The sequence below is a fragment of the Lathamus discolor genome, chromosome 4, assembly GCF_037157495.1.
Source record: "Lathamus discolor isolate bLatDis1 chromosome 4, bLatDis1.hap1, whole genome shotgun sequence".
Lineage (NCBI taxonomy): Eukaryota > Metazoa > Chordata > Aves > Psittaciformes > Psittacidae > Lathamus > Lathamus discolor.
This window is the reverse complement of record NC_088887.1, coordinates 83,692,226-83,713,641: the sequence shown is the minus strand read 5'-3', so window position 1 is coordinate 83,713,641 and position 21,416 is coordinate 83,692,226. Positions and strand designations below refer to the sequence as shown.

Genomic DNA, 21,416 nt, shown 5'->3' with positions numbered 1-21,416 from the left:
AAAAGAACAAAGGAAATTGATTTTCCACAAGTTGAGGTTGTTTTGCCCACAGTGGTAATTGGTAAGCAATCTCCTGTCTTTGGCTCAACCCATGAGCTTTCTCATTCCTGTCCTCCTTATTTCCTCCCTATTGAAAGTGAAGGGCAAGCGACTGTATGCATGCTTAATTGCTAACCAAGGCAAATCCACCACATAGTTCAAAGCCCCAGAAGGAGAGAAATAGGAGCATAAGAGATTGAAGGCATCACCAGTGTCCTAAGTCACCCAAGTGAGCTTATGAAATGAACCATGGCCTGTGCCAAAAAGGAAGCTGGAAAACCAAACCCAAGAACTCAATATTCACTAACAGCTGGGCTGAGGATTAAAGTCTTTTTGACTCCAAATCTGATGGTCACATTAATCATCAACATGTGAACAAAACACAAGTCATGTTCCTCAGACTTTTAGTACCATGAGGAGTGCTAGCATATCTCCCTGAAACCCATCTCTGTCTATAGCCTGTCACCATGGTGTCAGGGGAAGATGGTAAACACTTCCAGAAGCCAAAATACTCTTCAGAGAAGATGGGAACGGGAGGAGGAAACCTCCCTGGCCTTTGCAACACGGAACCAGAAGGCTGTTGGATGTGACTAACACAATAGGAACAAGATACAGCAAACACAGTCACAAACAGAAGTCAATTATCTGTAATTTATTTTCAATATACCATTAAAGCAAATAGTGAACCATGGCTTTATATTATTTAATTGCTTTCAAAAGGCTCTTAAGCATGACACTGATGAATGTTACACAGTTTCTCTGTAATATAAAGTTGTTGTTAACTCTATGTTTAAATATTTCAAGATGTACAGCAAAGAGATTAAGTATCTCAGTGGTGATAGGTAATTTAGTTGTTCTGAGGGTATTTTAGTTTGACCACATTTTAATTTCAAACTCTCTCAGCCATTGATTTCTTTCGGATGCCAATAAGATAAAGCTGTTAAGTAAATGAGACTTTACTTACAAATCAAACTGTGTGTGACAAACTGCAGGCTTTTTGTTTTTGCTAACAAACATTGTCAGTGTTAGAATCTCTATGAGCTTTGCTTCTGGTAAACACTAACTAGAATTTAAATGAGAAACAACAGATCCCAGAGAAGGAGCTTTTCTATGGGAAAGCGAATGATTGTCAATGTCTGATTTTTGTTACTTCAAAAGTAAGAATAATTTGTACTATTGGAGATTTATTTTAACTTATGTTTACTGGGCAAGCTACACTGCATATTTGCATTGGTAAAGAGATGGCATCTGCTATTCTTGTGCAGATTACCATATATCTTATTCTCTATTTTTTTTTTTTTCAGTTTTTTTGGCACACTGGACAGAATATGACACCGTTTATAATCATAGAATCATACAATAGTTAGGGTTGGAAAGGTCATCTAGTTCCAACCCCTCTGCTATGGGCAGGAACACCTCACACTAAACCATGTCACACAAGGCTCTGTCCAACTGGCCTTGAACACTGCCAGGGATGGAGCACTCACAATTTCCCTGGGCAACCCATTCCAGTGCCTCACCACCCTTACAGTAAAGAACTTCCTCCTTATATCCAATCTAAACTTCCCCTGTTTAAGTTTTAACTGATTACCCCTTGTCCTATCACTACAGCCCCTAATGAAGAGTCCCTCCCCAGCATCCTTATAGGCCCGCTTGAGGTACTGGAAGGCTGCTATAATAGGGTTTACTTTTTATAATTAGGGGTGGAATTAAATATTTTGAGAAATAAACCACAGAAAATAATGATTGCAAATGTTTAGAAAGTTGAAAACATGTGATTGCTTTAGAAAATAAATAAATAAGTCTGTGTGTTTGGAAAGAATAACAGGATAATCAAGGAAGTTATGTTTTACTATTGCAGTCTTAAGAGCCTTTTGAGTTCCAGGACAGAAGGCAAGTTATGGATCATCAATCTATTATTTCTAGAAGCAAAAGGAAAAAAATCCTTTTGTCTGGAAACAATAGTCTTGATTCTGATGTTTCCGAAGCAATAAAAGTCTATGCAAGTCTAGTTTATATTTTTGCCTTTTTTATTATAAGCACCACTTTAGAATCCCAACTTACTTCTTACAAATATTATTTGCGCATATCAGTTCAATAAAGAGACATCCGGCTGCTAAATCTGCTTAGTTCTTTGGCTGTGCCAAATGAAGCTGTTAGAACTAGTAAATATATGGTTATTATACTTGCAAGATCCATAACATGCCAGGTCCTCAGAGTTCATAAGATTCATCATTTGTGAATAACTGCTTTTGAAGTGGAGGTTGGGAACTGAAGCCAGAAATGAATTGATGCTGGCGATAGTTTGTAAACAAGACTCCCTTGCCATGCTAACTTGATTGTTGCTGTTGTTATTGCCCTTGGCTTCCTTTTAATCTTGTGCAGCTGAAGTAAGAACAGAGAAATTAAAAGACTGATTGGGTTTGGGGATACATATTTTCTCATATAAATTTGACAACTTAAGAAAACAGTTTAGGTTGTTCAAAGTTTTTCGCCTACATCTGGGGATGTAACTTTATATTCAAAGGTATTATGTGGTTCTACATGTTCAATAGATACGTAAGAAATTATTACAGCATCTTATTTCATTAGAAAATTCAGAAGTAGAGTGGCTGTGAAATACTGCCCTCTCCAAATTTATTTATCTTGGTCATCTAATAGCTGGATTTTTATAAAGAACATTGTGGTTACAGAACATTAAAAAAAAAACAAATAAGTAAGCTTTCATTCTCTGTTCCTTATCTTTTAGGCTAAAGTAAAACCTTGAGAAAACATTGACTTCAGGAAATAGCAGTTGTAATTCCAGTAAAAGGAAATAAAAACTGTTTAGATCAAACAAATGGTGATATACACCAAAAATCTTGTTATGAGCAACAACGACATACTGTACATATTGAACTAAGAGTACCTTGTTTATCCCATCAGGATTTCAGCAGTGTAGTTATCCAAATCATTACTCCAGTTTTGATGTTATACATTTAGATAAAATTATGCAGAAAAACATCACAAATTAAATCCTTACAGTTGTCATATGATAAAATTATTGTCTACCTCTTCCCCTGGAACTACGGCCTCCCTTCCAATGTCTCTTTGGGTTGGGTTGACAGCACCAATCTTCTTTCTTCAGCAGTGAGGAGTGCGTTTTACAGCACCTCCCTTCACTGGGAAAGGCATGATGTCCATGTTAGCAGGATCCTTTTCTCCTCAGTCTTGTCCACTTGGGGTTATATGTTTCTTAACAAGGTCAGCTTCGAGTTGAAGTTTGAAATTTGTCTGGTACCATGCCTTAGTCCAGTCCAACACAAAGGGCTATTAACTTGTCCCACAATGTGGCTAGCTAGGTTTGTCAGGCCTTTGCCATGTGCAGTGGACATGCAAAAGCTGCAAGTGGTCAGTCAGAGGTCGCTTGCCAGCAAGCCAAGACCAATTCAGGCCAAGGAAAGCACAAAACCTCCTGAGATCCTGCACTGCAAATCGATACAAAGCCAGTGGCCTTTTACTGGCAGTGGCAAAAATCATATTTACTGTGCTACTACAAAGAAAACAGTGGGAACAACAATGAAAATCAATAATATAAACAACATGTAAGAGAGAATGTAGAAATGAGTCTAGTCTCTCTGCAAAAGGAGAGGTTCATGTAAGAGTGTGGCTACAATCATGTCATGTCGCTTAGAGTTCATGAATCACTTTGGGTACTGCTTTTTTAAAGGCAACCCTTTCAAAAGGTTGAATGTTTATATAATGGCAATACCCAAGCAATGTAGTCCCTTTCAAAATAATATGATGGAAATGAACCTATGCAAGCCCATGCTTGCTATGAAGATTCTGTGGAACTGATGGCAAACTAGCACTTTACAACATACATAGCTTATTTGGAATAAAACAGTGAGTGCCACTATTTTTTTTCTTTTAAATATGTCAATGTTTTTTCTATAACCAAGTATTAGAATCTGTGGGTTGAGAAAGGCTCTTTCATTATGTAGGTGCTTCAAAAGTAATTAGAATTTTGCAATGACCTCTTGCAGTTCAAAGATTAGGGTTATGGAAAGTTAATTAAGATTTTCTTTTTTAGAGAAGCAATGAAGTGATTTCATACAGGCCTATTGCTTCCTTATATTCTAATATCATAACTCCTTGAATCAATTTTCCACACTGGATCTTGAGAAATCAGTTACATGAGCTCACACTGGCATAAAGACAGATTTAATGCAATGCTCAAATGAATAACTAGTCATACAAGCCAGTGGTGTTTTGTAGACCTGTGATTAAAACTTGTATGAAAATCTTTATTGTACTTGTATTTTGTTATAAAAAGTCAATTTATCAAAGTGAAATCTGTCTAAATAAAGACAGCCTTTTTGATTAAATGTTAAAAAAGAAATGTTTTGACATTTAAGTCCCTCTGAATTAGATTTTTTTTTCATTTTAAAAGTATTTTCTTTTTAAGACTATAGTCTGGCTCATAGTGAAAAAAACCCCACATGAATTATTTTACAAAGTAATGAATTATTTTACAAAGTAATGAAAAATAATCACGAAAAACAAAAGTGTTGATTTATATTTAATGAACATTTTTAGGCTGCTGATTCATGAACTTTTTTTTTTTTTTTTTGCATTTTTAATATTTAATCCCCATCGAGAATGGGAAATTCCTGTGATGAGGAAACATTTTCCTCCCAGTTCTATTCATGACTGTCCATTGGGAAATTGCAGTAAAATCTTGGATATAGTGCTTACTGAACTTCACATTTCTCCGGGGGGCGGGGGGGGAAACCAAGGGAAAGAAGTTTTCTAACTAAAATTTTAACTATTTGCCTTTCTCATCACAAAAAAGCAGCCCAGCCAAACAATGACACCCTAGCTGGAAAAGACCAGCTTTGATGTTGTTCTGTCATCTGCTGCAGGAATCTGTTTCTGATTCATCTCTCAGTTTGAGGCAATGTATTTAGGTCCGGGCAACATGGCTAAATGTTCACTTTCTTAACTTGCTTTTGCTACACAAGTATAGCAAATCATACCACATGTGTATGTGAAGGCCTGAAGCACATGCTGTTTCTCAGACAGTTGAAGTTGAATAGAGGAACGCAGTTTTGATTGCACACATATAATGCCTTTACTGAGAGTGCAACATGGTCTGACCTCTACAGATAGTTTTCCATGTTTAGCTTCTCTGCAGCTTTGTCATAGGAAAATAAATAAATAAATAAATAAATAAGTGAATAAATACATGAAGGTGAGGGAAAATTTCAAGGGAGCAGACTGTCCCCACCTTCAAATTTTTCCCAAGGAAAACACCTAGATTTTAGCAGGTTTAAAAGTAGGGGGCTGCTCGCTAACACAGATATACTGCTTGGGATAGAGGTCAGCAGCTACAGGGAGAAGGTTTGCCAGATGAGTCTGGCTTGGGAAGCAATTCTGGTCTGTAACAGCTGGCATTAGTGAACTGCACCAGATTGCTTCCAGTCAAGTTCTTCCAACCTAAGGTGCACAAATTAAAAAAAAAAAAAAAAAAAAAAAAAAAAAAAAAAACAACAAAAAAAAACCCAAAAACCAGCTCTTTCTTATATTTAATTTTTTTTAGACCAAGTGAAATTAATTCTGCACCCTTGATGAGGTATCCCATCATACTTAGGCTCAAAATGAAAGTCTCCTATGTCTCTTCAGCACTTAATATAAGTGCTAAGTAATCTTTCCCCGCTATCTGATAAAAGTCAAGTAGCTTTTTTTAAATGCCAGCAATCATCTTACTTCCTGCTATCTCCTTACTAACAACACATCCTGTCTCCCCTAATCCACAATGTCAGTCAAGAATTTTGATTCTAGCACAGCTGCTTTGCATTTCTATATTCCACCAGGAGTTCTCCACTCTTCTTCCCTCATTCTCTGGAGAATGAACTTTTGTTTGGTCGAAATAAGTCAACCCCTGTTTGTCTGACCAGGTGGAGAATTGATCTAACCTGTTCTACTCTTCCACAGAACCAGTGGCCCCGTGAACCTTATGCAATGTGAAAAGAAGCAATTAGGTATCCAGAGATGATGTCTTTCTCATGGCTTGAAATATGCTCTAATACATATGCTTCTTTTGGCTTCTCTCAAAATAATGAATTCTCACCCTGTCCCTTACTCACCATTTCACATGTATTCACAAAGCCTCCTGCAGTGAAAACACAGAAAGTACACTCATTCTAGCCTCTGATATTTCAGAATGATGCATAGGTTCAGGGCCCTTGCATTTCTAATTTGGGGCAATAAGAGCCATCTGTCATGTAGCTGTGTGCATTGCCTAAGCCAAAATAGGTCCTATTACATTCCAAGCAAATGAGCACACTCTATAACATTTAAAAAGTAATTATGGTCGTTATTTATCACCAGAATCTTCACTGCAAAGATACTTTGCCCTTCAGGAAAGAAATAGAGCATGGTCCCAAGCAACAAACAACAATCTGACTATGAAATTCTCTAATACAGCCCATTAGCAAAAGGAATGCAAACAGTTGAGCTGTGCTGATGCTGTGATAACTTAGGGCTGTCTTCTGTTGCACATGCTAATTTTCTCCAATGGACTTTTACTCAGGATGTATCCAACCTATGCAATACTACACTACGCAGAGATATCATGAACTGGTATTTCTAGAAATAGTAACTGGAATTTGAGGCATGGGCGAGGGGTTACCCCTGGGCTAGTTCTCATTTGCTGTTTTTGTAACTCAGGCTAATGTCTCTGTGTATCACTAGCCATGCTGGGTAGGAAGAGGCAGTACAGCTCTCTGCCCAATGCTGGGCTGTGCAATGTCACCAGTTCCAAATTCTAGCAACATACGGCATTGCTCACAATATATTACCTGCTCACTGTTGCTTGTGCACCAAATGTTAGATGGAGAGTGGTTATAAAACCATAAGGAAAACATCATTCAAGAGACATCTGAAAGAGGAAAAGCTGAAGAATCAGCAATAATTATTTTAACCACCTCTGCCAATTTATGTTCAATGTCGAAGATACATGTGTGCTCTAGCACGTATGCTCCTTTGGCTGTGTAAAGAACACATGTATTTCTTTAAAATGTAAACTTTGTATGGTTTGTTATAATTACCAGAATTATGCTCCACAGAACAGCTGTGTGACTACTAAAATGCTTTCAGATACTTTTCACTGAAGTACACTTACGCCTGTCCATTTAAAAAATCGAATGTGCGTAAATGTTCTTCGAATTTGTAGCCAAATGTCCTCAATATAGAGAAAAGACAGGGGAGAGGAAGGGAGTGGTGTACAAACAGAAAAAATATATGCCAGGTGTACTTTAAATTCAAAGGTCACACCACAATATCGAGTACCTTTTTTTTTTCATGGTGAATATTCACAGAGCTTAAATCTCGCTTAATTCCTGGTAATAAGTCAGGAAGGGAGTCAGCAACTCCCTTTGAAGACTTCTGAAGGGCTCACACACAGCTCTTAGAGGGAAATTGGATCAAGCCAGTTAATGGGAGGTAATACCCCAGGTGGAACTTCAACTGTCTGAATATAACCTGCAGAGAATTTCTTAAAGTGTTCAACCAGTAACATTTTGGTCACAAATGACCAGAGTTTCCAGAGGCATTGCAAACATCAAAAACATTAGTTCCTAAAGGTGCACAAAGATCATTTTCACACTATTAGGAACCAGAGAGCATTGATGTGGTGAGAGGAAGAAATGAAAATCTTGAAACTGGTGGGTTTACAGACTGTACCTTTATAGCATCACCCCTAGCATGCTAATCTGATAATTTTGTCTACTGAGATTGTGAAAAAGAGAGGGAAAGAGCTAGGCAAATGTTCTTCATTTCAGTGTTGTTATAGTTGGAAGGAATAAGCAGTTCATGGAGTTCTATACCAAAAAAAATATATTCATTACATCTGTTGCAAGAACATGTGGTACTGAATGATCACAACCAGCATTTGCTTGATACATTTAATAATGAGCAGCATATACCTATAAAATATTTTTGATAAAGCTGGGTTTCAAATTTAAAAGACACTAATAACTTCTCTAATTAAGTGCTACTAAAGGATCATTTTATTTTTACAAATAGATTAGAAACATAAAACCCTGGCAACTGAAGCACTTACTTGAAGCAGATTTTTGGTTTAGGTTTCATTCCACTTAATGGAATTTTCCATTTTATGACTTGCTGAAAGATGCGTGATATGATCTGAATGACTGGTGATTGACATGTCCCAGGGAGAACAACTTTAACTGTTCCATATGAAACAGCTGTCTATCTGCCATGGACAAACATAGTCCAGCAATTTCCCAGCCAGCCACAAGCTTAGGCTAGTATTATGGAGGTAAATTCTTAATTTACTGAACATTTTTTTCTTTTAATACAAGCTTCCGGATGGTAACAAAAAGTTTCTCTTCTTTATAAAGTCTCTTATGAAAGTTTGAACTAATATTTCCTTGTCACTTCAACCTCCCCTATTTTTAAGAGAGAAAGGGGCAGATGGAAAAAAAATATTTACTTCTCTTTCCAAAACTAGCTAACAAGTAAGAAGGAAATCTAGAAGATAGTGTTTGGGAAACCATAAAGAATATCAAAACCCCAAGAATTTCCTGTTAGCCACCTATACTGAGGGACTTTTCAGGAAGTACCTGAAAAGTTCATATGTTGACATAAATAAGCCAAATTTTTCTTCTTCTGGTTCTACACTTTGATAAGCAATTTTCCTGACCAGTCATGTTTGTATTGCATTTTCCATCTCAAGAAATCATAGAATCATAGAATAGTTAGGGTTGGAAAAGACCTTAAGATCATCTGTTTCCAACCTCCCTGCCATGGGCAGGGACACCTCACACTAAACCATCTCACCTAAGGCTTCATCCAACCTGGCCTTGAACACTGCCAGGGATGGAGCACTCACAACCTCCCTGGGCAACCCATTCCAGTGTCTCACCACCCTAACAGGAAAGAATTTCCTCCTTATATCCAATCCAAACTCCCCCTGTTTAAGTTTTAAGCCATTACCCCTTGTCCTGTCACTACAGTCCCTGACGAAGAGTCCCTCCCCATCATCCCTATAGGTCCCCTTCAGATACCAGAAGGCTGCTATGAGGTCTCCACGCATCCTTCTCTTCTCCAGGCTGAACATACATCATAAAACAAGACCATACGCTACCAAAAGAGCATAAGAATATTTCAGAAATAGTTCTGTTCTGGAGCAAGATTTAGACCCAATTCTTATTATAGTTTTCCAGGTATAATTTTGCCAGGTATAATTTTGCCAGGTATAACCTGTAATATATATGCCCAGTAACCAGTCTATTATGCTAGCATGTCCCCAGGTGCCAGTACTCTTATGCCAACAAAAGCTCCATGGTTTAGCCTCCATCCTTCAGAAGAGTGAATGTCAGCATGAAAGAGATCCTTGTATCAGCTTAGTGATTCTCCATGACGGGCTGTGGCTTGTCGAGGACTGTAATGGAACTTAGCCCTAAGCATGGAAAATTCCAGTCCTGAAGTAACTGATTTGATCAGTTTGCAAGCTAGTGATATTGTGAGAGGCATGAATAAGGAGGGGGTCAGAGAAAAAGCTGGAATTCAGCCTCTATTATACAGCGTATTGTCTATTTGCATTACAAAAATAGGCTGCTTCTTACACACACGTTCTTCCACTGAGCATCATTAAAAAATGAAATCCAGATATCGACTGGTATAGAGTATCACAATGTAATTATTAATCTTGAAACTGATGTAGTTATTTGAAGTAAAATGCAAATTTTACTGGGAGAAAAGACCGAATGCTGTTACTAGAGATCAAGGGCTGTGGTAAAAATCTTCATCACTGACTGCTTTTTAAATTCAGACTGCATGTTTATCTAAAAGATATGCTCCAGTTCCAGCAGGAATTAATTCAAAATCTTATGGACCGTGTTATACAGGTTAGGCTTTGTAATTGCAAATGTCCTATTACAATCAGTTAATCTACTAATCTGATTTTATACTATGCATTTTTTTATACATTCTCATAGCCAAAGAGCAGTCATAATAAATGAGTGAGAAGAATTCCAAAGGGCTAGAAACACAGTAGAAAACATAGGCTGTAAAACAAGATGAAAAGGATCCCAAAATTATTAACTCAATAAAAAAAAAAAAAACAAACTAAAATCCATTACCTAATGAGCAGATAACTAACACTGTAGACCCAAACTTTCCTCTTGAGATGAGCACCCTAAGTGCTAGGCTACTTTGTTGTTTCCATATCTTAGCTTTGCATTTGTAGCTTCAAAATTATTCTGGTCTAATAGGAAAAAAGGAATTTGATCCCCCTTTTCTGGCTGTTAAGACTGTTTGATGGGACTTCTGTGTCACTGTTTCCTCCTCTGAAGCAGAAGGAGAGATCTAATTAGTCAAGAAACAGTCCTTGACAGCTTCTTTCACCCGTTTTTTTAAATGGATGATCTCTTGGCCACTGTGTTTTGTGACGGATGCTGATGAGTGTCAGGTACGTTCTGACTCCTGTGAGAAAAAATGCAGGGCAGCAAACATTTTGAAACAGGGCATATTAATTACACCAGGTATATGCTCAGGCTATCACAACTAAAGAGAATTAGAAACTATTATTAACATACTTATTCTTTTTCCTAAAGGATTGGGTCTGCAATCATGCAAAGGCCTAAAATGTGGCCTTTGCATATGTACTGTACTGGGTCTGGCTGGGAAGGAGTTAATTTTTTTTACAACAGACTATATGGTGCCATGTTTTTGACTGGTGATCAAGAATGTATTGCCAGCACACCCTTATTTTAGTTATTGCTGAACTGTGCTTGTACAGTTTCTCACTGTTTCTCACTGTGCTATCCCACAGAATAGGCAAGAGGTGGAGAGAGGACACAGCTGGGACAGCTGACCCCAGCTGACCAAAGGGATACGCCATACCACATAACATTATGCCCAGCAATAAAATGCAGAGGGAGATTTTTTCCTAAATAACCATTGCTTGTGGACGGTCTGGGCATTGGTCTTCTGGTGGTGAGTGATTGTGATTGCTTTATAGCATCACTTCTCTTCTTTTTTTCTTCTTTTTTTTTCCCCTTCACTTACTAAAGTGCTTTTATCTCAACTATCAGTTTTGTCTCACTTGTACCCGTCAAGTTCTCTCCATCAGCCTATTTAGGAAGAAGTGAGTGACTGTATGGGCTTTTAGTCGGCAGCTGGGGTCAGCCCATCACAGACACAAAATCCAAACTTGTGTTATTATTACTGATATAATGTTCCATCATAAGGAATGAGAAAATCTAGCTGGATTTTAAGAGACAAGCAAAGTTTAAAATTCAATTCTATGTACATCCTTTACAAGGAGGTTCTCGAAGGACAGAAAATGCAGAATCTATTCTAAAGGCTCATGCAGATTAAGGACTACAGACTCACAGAACATTGTTAAATTAATGTGCACAAGATGTTTGTTCAATGCCCAGTATACTGTTAAAAACAATTTTTTGTCAGTACTTTTTTTGCCAGGGTATTTTTTAATATATAAGATTACTCAAAATATTGTGGAAACACAAGTGTTTATGCTTACAGTATATTGAATTACAGCATATGCAGCAAAGATTTGGCATGAAAAACTGTAAAGAAGCTATGCATAAATGTCCAAGTTTGAAAAATATTTGTTCACGATGACAAATGTTAATACCAATAAAAGTTAAAAATGTGAAAATAAAGGATGAGTTCATTTTCAAGATATTCAATGAATATTCTGGGCAAGAGATACTGCACTTGAATTTGCTTTTTCAGCAAGAAATTCAGTCTTTGTATAAAATATGCATAAAGACAGAATAAATCTTCAGATATGTAAATTTCTGGGTTTTTTTCATTATTCTGAAATACGACTTACACATTGTCAAATTTTTAAATCTTCAGATATGTAAATTTTTGTATCATTTTTTAATTTCAGTATTCAGAACTATCACTTACACATTGTTAAGTGTTTCTGGCCAATACAACCGATATTTTTCTATTTTTCCTGATTTATGAAATGTCACTATATTCCATGGCAATACAGAAATGAGCAAGTAAAATAAAACCTTGTCGTGAGCAAAATTCATATTTTCTAAAATATTTCCATAATAACCTTACAAGTTTCCTCTCTTTTTAGCCGCATTAAAGTACTTTTCAGGGAAAAAAACCCCAACCAACTGACAATCTATAATTCAATCAAACAACATTGTTGGGTATAATACCCACGGGTGATGATGACAGTTTATTTTAAATGTGTTCATAGTAATTTCAGGCTAATCTGAGCAAGGAATAACTTAGTCCTTTTCAGTGTGATCACTGGCCCTGTTGAACAAGTAACTATTATCAACTTACTGTTACAATGGAAATGGGAAACATCTTGATTTTGCTAGTACTTAGCTTTTTTATTATAGTCTGACTTTTTTGTCTTTTTTAACTTCCTTTTTTGGGGGGGTCTCACAGAGCAGAAACGTATGCCTGAGCACTACATTCCAGAGGACATTTTCACGCTGCAGTTCTCATTAGCTGTCTCTTCTTCCACAAGCACTGCTCTGCGTGAACAGAGGAAAATAGTAAAGTTTTCTCTTTCTATGTGCCCCAGTTTTGGCTGGGTTAGGTTTAATTTTCTTCCTAGTAGCTGGAGCAGTGCTGTGATTTTGGATTTAGTCTGAGAACAATGCCAATAGCACTCATTGGTTTTAGTTGTTTTTAAGTAATTCTTACTCTGACCAACGACTTTTCAGTCTCATGCTCTGCCAGTGAGGACGAGCACAGGAAGCCAAGAGGAAGCAGAGACAGGACACCTGATCCAAACTAGACAAAGGGGTATTCCACGCCACAGTCTGTCATGCCCAGTATGTAAACTGGGGGGAGTTGGCTGGGAGCTGCCTCTCATTGCTCGGGTTGGGCTGGGTATTGGTTGGCGCGTGGTGAGCAGTTGTATTGTGCATCACTTGGGTTTCCTGATTTTTATTCCTCTTTTTCTCTTTTTCTTATTATTATTTCTATTATTATGTTTTACTTTATTTCAGTTATTAAGCTGTTCTTATGTCAGCCTTCTTCAGATTCTCCTTCTGGGAGGAAAAGAGTGTGTGAGCAGCTGCATGGTGCTTAGTTGCTGGCAGGGGTTAAACCATGACAACTGAAAACACAGATGTCTCAAGAAGTACTTAGGAAACTGTGAAATTCACTATACTGAAATAAAGAGTTGTATTGGCATATCTTCTTCTAAATGTTAAGAATAAAGAAAAAAACTCTGATAAACCCTCAAAACACCATCTGGTATAAATCAAACACCTATGGAACTGTTACCATTACATCCACTGCTTTTTCTGGAAAGAGAAACAAAGCTTAGAATGACAACAGGAATACCACAATAACCTGTTCCCAACGTAGTCACACAACTTTCTCCAAATTCCCCTTTTTACCAGAATGACAACATTTGCTTTGAGGAAAAATTTCTAACCACTTTAGCTGGCTACAAGTTATAATCATATAATAGAATCATACAGTCATAAAATTGTTAGGGTTGGAAAGGACCTCAAGATCATCCAGTTCCAACCCCCCTGCCATGGACAGGGACACCTCACACTAAACCATCCCACACAAGGCTTCGTCCAACCCGGTCTTGAACACCGCCATGGATGGAGCATTCACAACTTCCCTGAGCAACCCATTCCAGTGCCTCACCACCCTTACAGTAAAGAACTTCCTCCTTATATCCAGTCTAAACTTCCTCTGTTTGAATTTTAGCCCATTACCCCTTCTCCTATCACTACAGTCCCTAATGAAGAGTCCCTTCCCAGCATCCTTGTAGGCCCCCTTCAGATACTGACATAGAACATCTGGGTCCTTACAGCCCTTATATGACCACTGCAACTTAGTGCATTGGTGCTCCTAAATTACCACAAAATCTACTTTAAACCAGGTAGAAATTATGTATAATCCATATAGTGTGCCTATACACTATACTATGCAGGTAAACTAAATCAGTGTTTTGATCACGAATGAATCTGTGAATATCCAGAAATAAAGTTGTGCATATTTTACTAAGCTGGATTGTTATTGTAAATTACAGTATTTTCCAGGTATAAACTATACCAACATAGGATGTCTCCCTATAGGAACTAGGCTAAATTAGTGCTTTTTTTGTATATACTTTTCTGCCTAGGGGTTTGGCTTGGGGTTTGTTTCAGTTTTGGGTTGGGGTTTTTTGGGGGCTGCTTTCTTTGTCGTTTTAGATTTGGTGTTTTTTTAGTTTATTGCATTCAGAATGAGAATATTATACCCTGTGAAATAAGTCTGGAAATTTCACTTAGTCCCAGGCTGAGGTGCTCTGGTACTGTTTTGCTAGCTCAGCTGTCAGACAGGTTCCTACATCCAAAGGCAATGAACATCTGTGGGAACCTGAGGTAACCTCTGAAAACTGCCAGAGCCATTTGTGTAAAAACCATCTGATGACAGCCCTTGTTCTGTTTGCATTTTGCTTGTACCAGTGTGAATCAGAGGAAGCCCTGATTTCAAAAGAGGCTCTGGGACTCTACAGGAAGATCAGGATGTGCAAGACCTAGTTTTTGCAAAATACCCCTGACTCCTTTGTCCCCAGCTCTCTTGGGGCAACAGCATTTGACCTTACACATAAAAAATCACAGAATCATAGAATAGTTTGGGCTGGAAGGGACCTTCAAATATCATCTAGTCCAACCCCCCTGCAATGAGCAGGGACATTTTGAACTAGATCAGGTTGCCCAGAACCACGTCCAGCCGGGCCCTGAATGTGTGCAGGGATGGTGCATCCATCACCTCTCTGGGCAACCTGTGCCTGTATTTTAACACCCTCACCATAAAAAATTTCTTCCTCACATCCAGCCTGAATCTCCTGTCTTTCAGTTTTAAACCATCATCCCTTGTCCTGTCACAACAGGCCCTGATAAAAAATCCCCATCCTTCTTATAAGTTCATTTTAGGTACTGAAATGCCACAATAAGGTCTTTCCAGAGTCTTCTCTTCTCCAGGATAACAACCTCAACCCTCTCGACCTTTCCTTATAGGAGAGGTGTTCCATCCATCTGGTCATTTTTGTGGCCTTTCTCTGGACCCTCTCCAATGGGTCCATGCCTTTCCTGCACTGAGGACTCCAGAGCTGGATGCAATTCTCCCGGTGGGGTCTCACCAGAGGGGACTAGAAGTGCAGAAGAATCACCTCAGATCAGCAGCAAAGTATTACAGTCTCCACTCTACCCTCAAATCGCCTAAGCAGACAGTTACACAGCACCCTTCCCCTGGCTAATTTTGAAGTTGGTACCCAGCATTGACTCTGCACTAGGGCACACAGCCCAAGCTTTTCACTCTGACATCTTATTTTTTATTATCCATGTGTATATTTTATGCTTTTCAAAAATGCACTAACCCGATTATATCAGAGGGAGGCAGAGGAGATGAATTTCTCATATTGACTGTTCTGTGAAGCACAAAAAAATCAGTTGTAAATGTCTCACTTTCCAGCTTTGCTGGAAGTCCCAAATCTTTTATATGTTAGGAGAGAGTAATTGCAATGCTTTCTGTACAATTTACTTTTTCTATGAGAGCTTATGGATTTCTTCTTTAATTTAATGATACTCTTCAGATTGCTTTCACAGAGGTTTTCAGCATTTTTAATAATTTCTCCTGTTCATTCTCAAAACCCTGTTTATTTCTAATACAGTCACATGCATGTTTTAAACAGCATTACACTAAAATGTTGCTCAGCAGAGCACCACAAAGGGAAGTGGAGTGGCTTACAGTGTTGTCAAGTGAAAGAAACACCTTGAAATTTATCGTATCTGACACTTTATTATATAGAGGGAACATCTGTAAGCAAGAATCCATGGACAAGGTTATGGAGCATTGCATTAGCAAAGAACTTACACAGCATGAGCTATTTGGCCAAAAATTGGAAATGAAAGAGAAAAACCCAAGAGAAATTTTCTTTCCTTGCAATTGTGCTTACTTTTATCGTGTTCTGTCCCTGCATGCATAGGAATTGGACTCTTACTCTGAAACTCTTAAGCCTGACAGAGTTTAAGAGGCTTTTGGACAATGCCGTTAATAACATGATTTAACTTTCAGTCAGCCCTGAAGTGGTCAGGCAGTTGGACTAGATGATTATTGTATATCCCTTCCAATTGAAATAGTCTATCTTATTCTATTCTACTCTGGACAAAAATAAATTAGATGCTCATCTAGACAGGAGTCAAGTAATTTTTGTCATTTCGAACCTGTCAATAAAGTGAATTTTAAGCAAAGGTAAGAGGAGAATTTACCATAAATAATGCATCTGAATCTTCCAGTCTGTTTTTCTGCCCAGAGAAATTCTGACCGTTTTTCCTCTGTTCTTTGATTTTTTGACAATTTTTCATTATTTCCTTGTAATCTGTGGCACATTCAGATCTTATATTAGCTGGTAACTGCTGCTGGGTTTTTAGCATGTTTTTTTAATGATGCAAACAGTAGGCATCCATGATTTAGGTATGTGCATACATCTGTCAGTATGTGGATCACTACTTTCATCCGTGTCACTTGTGTTTTGTGGAAACGGGAAGCCAGGTGATTCAGCCACTGATGGAAAGCTGGTGATCCTTGTTTTCCCAGGGATTTGTGCTTTGAGTTTAACTTTGAACTAAGTTATGTTAGTACAGCAGAACGTTCTCAGTTCTTATTCCCCCTCAACTGTGTGCCACTCTCATGAGAGCACTCTGGTAATAAAGGGCTGAGCTCAGCCTTCATCCTGAGATTAGTTTAGCTGAAAAACTGACCAGACATAACACTAAACATAATGTGTTCACAGTGATGCTCTTTGTGGAACTTGCTTTAAATACATATTGTTGCAAGAAAACTGTATCCTGAGTATATTCTGCTCTGAGGATATCATCTGGTATCATTTATTGTGTGAACAAAAGGGTTCCCCTGTGAACCTTGCCTGCAGGTTAGGCAGTTCTGAGCTTCCTGTGGTTTTGTGATGTAACAGCATGCATTTCTTACAGTACATTAAAGAGATATCATTCCTAGTTATATAATGTGTTCTCTCATTAGAGGATGTTGAGTGTGACACTTGTTAACAGATGTCTGGGGTTTATCTGGATTTTCCATAAAGGAAAAACATCTCACTGATCCTTTTTTTTTTTTTTTTTTCTTCAAGAGCATGACAGTAAAAGGTCTTTTTTAAAAAAAATCCACCTACTGCAGCCAGATTTTATCATCTGAACTTGCACCATCCAATGACAATTGATGTTTTTCTAACACTGGACCTTTTCTGCTGTCTTAAATGAGCTTTGCCTGTGAGAAAGCCAGATGCATAGTGTAATTTAAATCTTCTAAGATGAAAAGGAAAAAAACCTTATTCTTCCTTTTACACAGGTGATAAGGAACTTCAGTCTTTGAAACAAATAATGGCAATGTCCTGTGCCAGTGTGATGTTAAATAAAGTGGATGAGGAGCATTTGTCCATTAGAGGTGTTCTGCCCCTTGTCAGATAAATCAAGGAAAGCTGAAGGGTTTGTTTTCTGATCTTTTTAAACAACTGACTAGAAATGATAACAGATGTCAACAAAATTTCCCAAAATGAAGAAACATGAGGGAAAAACAAATCCTTGACATATATTTCACTTACCTAATGCAAAGCAATAAATAAAATAAGGATACTGCTTCTGCATTTTGGAAAACCTGGTTGTTCTGAAAGACTAAAGGTGACCTTCACCCTACTTAATTCCAGCCACCTCAGCTGAGCTGAGTGCTTTGTCTCTCCTTGCCCAGGGACTCAAGGGCAGTAGGTCAACCAACCTGTCTGAAGTGTCTGTGCCAATGTCTACTGATTGAACTGTCCAAGTGCTTCCTTGACCACACAGGGCACCCGAAATTTTAGACAGTTAACATTCTTATGCAGGGGCACATTAATTTTCATTCAAATTAAGCATTTTCAATCCTCTAGGATTTTCATATCTTCTTCAGTGGAGGAAAATGTGGCTAACAAAAATGAGTTCTATAAGAGCACTGCAGGATCCAAAAATGTCACCAGCAATAGCAGGGGGCACCTGAGTGTTTAGCACCAGCTTTCAGCTGAGAACTTGATATGTACCTATTACATTACCTGCTTTTATTTTGCTTAAACCATTGTTGAACTATGACTGAGCATTTGTACAAGCTCCATAATTACCCATAATCAGAACTGTCACCGTCTCAGTATTTCACAACAAATGAAAATTAAAAAAAAAAAAAACAAAAACAGTGATTTTTTTGTTTGTTTGTTTGTTTACTTATGTATTTTACTGCTATAGATCAGGGGCAAAGAATAAAAATGCTTTCTCCATTGAAGTCTGCAAAAGTAATTTAAAAGGATAAATGAATAAACCTGAATGACTTTACTAAGTCCTTTTCTTAGTAAAAGATGACTTCTTTTTCTTAGAAATGCAAGTATCTTAAAACAAAGTAAAGTTAATATCCAAACATCTCATAAAAATTGCAATTATATTTCAATTACCCCCTGGGGATTACATTGAAAAGAACATTTTGATGCCGCTGCCCTTGGCTCCAAAAGAAGCAGAATAATGAGAAGTCTTGGCATTTGCTACACATAAAAGAAAGCGGCAAAGCTTTTTAATTTCAAAACAATAATTCTTGGTTTTTGCGTGTTTAAGCATTTCTTGGCATTTGTTTTTCTCATCTATCATTGCTTCTAGAACTGACATCCCATCTGAGCCTTTTTTTTTTTCAATTTCCTTTGAAATTCATGCTGAGGTCATCTTCTGTGTAAGCAGCATCTTGACTCCCAGTCATTCCAGGTGAGACTTACCTCAAATTCTTTTCCTCCATAGCAAGTAATGGTCCCAAAGCAGAGTCTGCTTCAGCACTCTGTGATGAGGAAAAAAAGATTATTAATCACTTTTACAAACTGCTTCCCTTTTGAATATTTACTGGAGATAGAAATAGCCTTGATTTCCAGGTGACTGTCCACTGTTGTGTCATTCAGTTGATGTCTCATTACTCCTTTTATTACTTTATTACTGGAAAAGTCTTGACAAAAGTTATCACATGCCAGAGAGTCCCAAACTGCAAAGATTCCCACAGACTACCATTTCTAACCTAAAAAAGCCTCTGTATGTGATCCTGAAGAAGATAGTTTGTTGCAGCTCTCCTTAAGAGAACAAGACAGCCAAGGCTGTTTGATCTCCTTGCATTAGGATTGCAGTGAGTGTCAGGGAATTTGGAGAACTGTAGCTGCCAGTCAATGCAGCTATGTCCAGTACTGGTAGTAAACTTGGGCCAGGAGCTGATTCTTGGCTCTGTGGCTTCAAAGTGCAGGTCAGCCCATGTCCATATTTGTGTATATATTTACAATATGTGCATCTATATCAGAGCTAGACACCTAAGTACTTTTTTTGTACTCACTGTAGAGACATATATTTATCTGAATGTGGTTCATCCCTGTCGTGGTTTAAACCGATCCACACAGCTCGTCCACTCACTCCCCCCCTTCTTGCCCTCCCCCTGGTCCTGGAGGGACGGAGACGAGAATCAAAAAGAATGCAACTCCCACGGGTTGAGATAAGAACAGTTTAGTAACTAAGGTATAACACAAACCACTACTGCTACCACCAATGGTAATAATGATAAAGGAAATAACAAGGGAAGAGAACACAACACCTCAGCACCAGCTGACCAATAACTCACCCCACTCCCCCCAGCCGAATACTGACCGATACCTCATCCAACCCTGCAGCCCTTCCGGGTAACTCCCAGTTACCTCCCTGGGCATGACCTGCTGTGGTATGGAATACCTCTTTGGCTAGTTTGGGTCAGGTGTCCTGTCTCTGCTTCCTCCCGGCCCCCCCTCGTCCCCAGCAGAGCATGAGACTCACAAAGTCCTCGGCCAGAATAAACTTTACTGAGCAACAACTCAAAACATCGGTGTTATCGGCTCTCTGCCCAGGCTGGAAGTCAAAACACAGAGCTTGCACCAGTTACTAAGAAGGAGCAAAACGGCTCCTGGTAAACCCAGGACAATCCCCTTCTACAATAAATGTCTGAGAGAGGTGAGAGAATGGAATGGGCATTTTTGTTACTTATACCTATTATATACCTTTGAAATGGGTCAGACTTAGGCATGCATCTCTGCTGATTATAAAGGAAGCCTAGGATATCTGGTTTTGTCATATGCAGTTAAGTGATTTAAATCCCTTTATGATGGTAACAAGCAGTATATGAGATGTACTTTGCATGGATTAAGGTAAATCTGCATGCAGGAGCAGCACAGAAAGGAACAATACACTTGGGACATTGACCAGGGATTTGGAGAGTGAGGAGACATGTAGCATGGAGTCAAAGAGTCACAACAGAGGGCATGGATTTTACTTTAGAGCTGCAGGTTAATAAGTAAACACATATTAAATTCCCTTCCCTTGAACAAAAACTGGAAGGAAACATTGGCCTATAACAACATGGTTTACTAAGCCACGTAGACAATGGGAGGTTTAGGTTCTCACCAGTCAAAATGTCAGTGGGATGGAACCAAGGGTGGGTATTTCAAACTCTGGTCAGAGGTGTGTATGGAGGAGATCTGACTGGCAGTGTATATGCTGGGATCCTCTCCTTCCCTGCTTGAAATAAAAAGTATATATAGTTTGCGAACTGTAGCACCATTGATTCTGAGCAAACAAATTTTATTCTTCAGTGAACTAAGTATAATAAAAAAAAAATCATTTAATCCTAGCTTAAAGTCACAGACCCCCCCCAATTTCCCCAAAGACTATGAATTCTCCCCAGGGACTCCTAGAAAAAAGAAAGTACCTCTATCTTTGGCAAGCTTTAGATTTGTGTTCGTTTTCTTTCAAGTCATTAGCTTTCAGATCTCTTGTTAGAGATGATATATTTTAAAATATGAGATGATAGTGATTCTTATAATTAAGAATATCAAAGAGCTCTAGGGAGAAGCCTCTTGTTTTGATCATTTGCAGGCTTTTGAAAGTTTCATTTGTTACCCTGCTTTTTTTCCCAGAAATCAGTATCTTGAGAAAGCCTGAGAAAATGGCTCTCTACCACTCCTGACTCTGGAGCTATGAAAAAATATTTTCACTCATTTCATCACATTTGTGCGAACCCCTGTGTGCAAACACAGTTGTATATAGAGAACAAACTTGCTCGGTATTCTGGTATAATTAAGCACTGTGGTGATATAATTGAAATTCACATAATAAAGTACTTTTTCAAAGGTGGCAATATATGTGAGAGAATCTGATCCATAAAAAAGCAATACTTACTCTGGTATAGTATAAGAGCCTCCTGACTGGCGTTTCTTGGCAACGTCGAATGGGTGTAGAGGGGAATCAGCAAGGAAAATCTTTCAGTGAAGTTAC

At 38.2% G+C, this 21,416-nt stretch overlaps 1 long non-coding RNA gene across 1 annotated transcript in view; it reads right to left on the bottom strand.

Annotated features, from left to right (window-relative positions):
* LOC136012752 (uncharacterized) overlaps positions 1-18,890 on the bottom strand; it is an 80,192-nt gene extending 61,302 nt beyond the window's left edge. Inside the window, exon 1 of the long non-coding RNA XR_010611936.1 lies at positions 18,857-18,890. This is a non-coding gene — a long non-coding RNA (uncharacterized LOC136012752). The remainder of the gene's footprint in view (positions 1-18,856) is intronic.
* Positions 18,891-21,416: the final 2,526 nt, after the last annotated feature.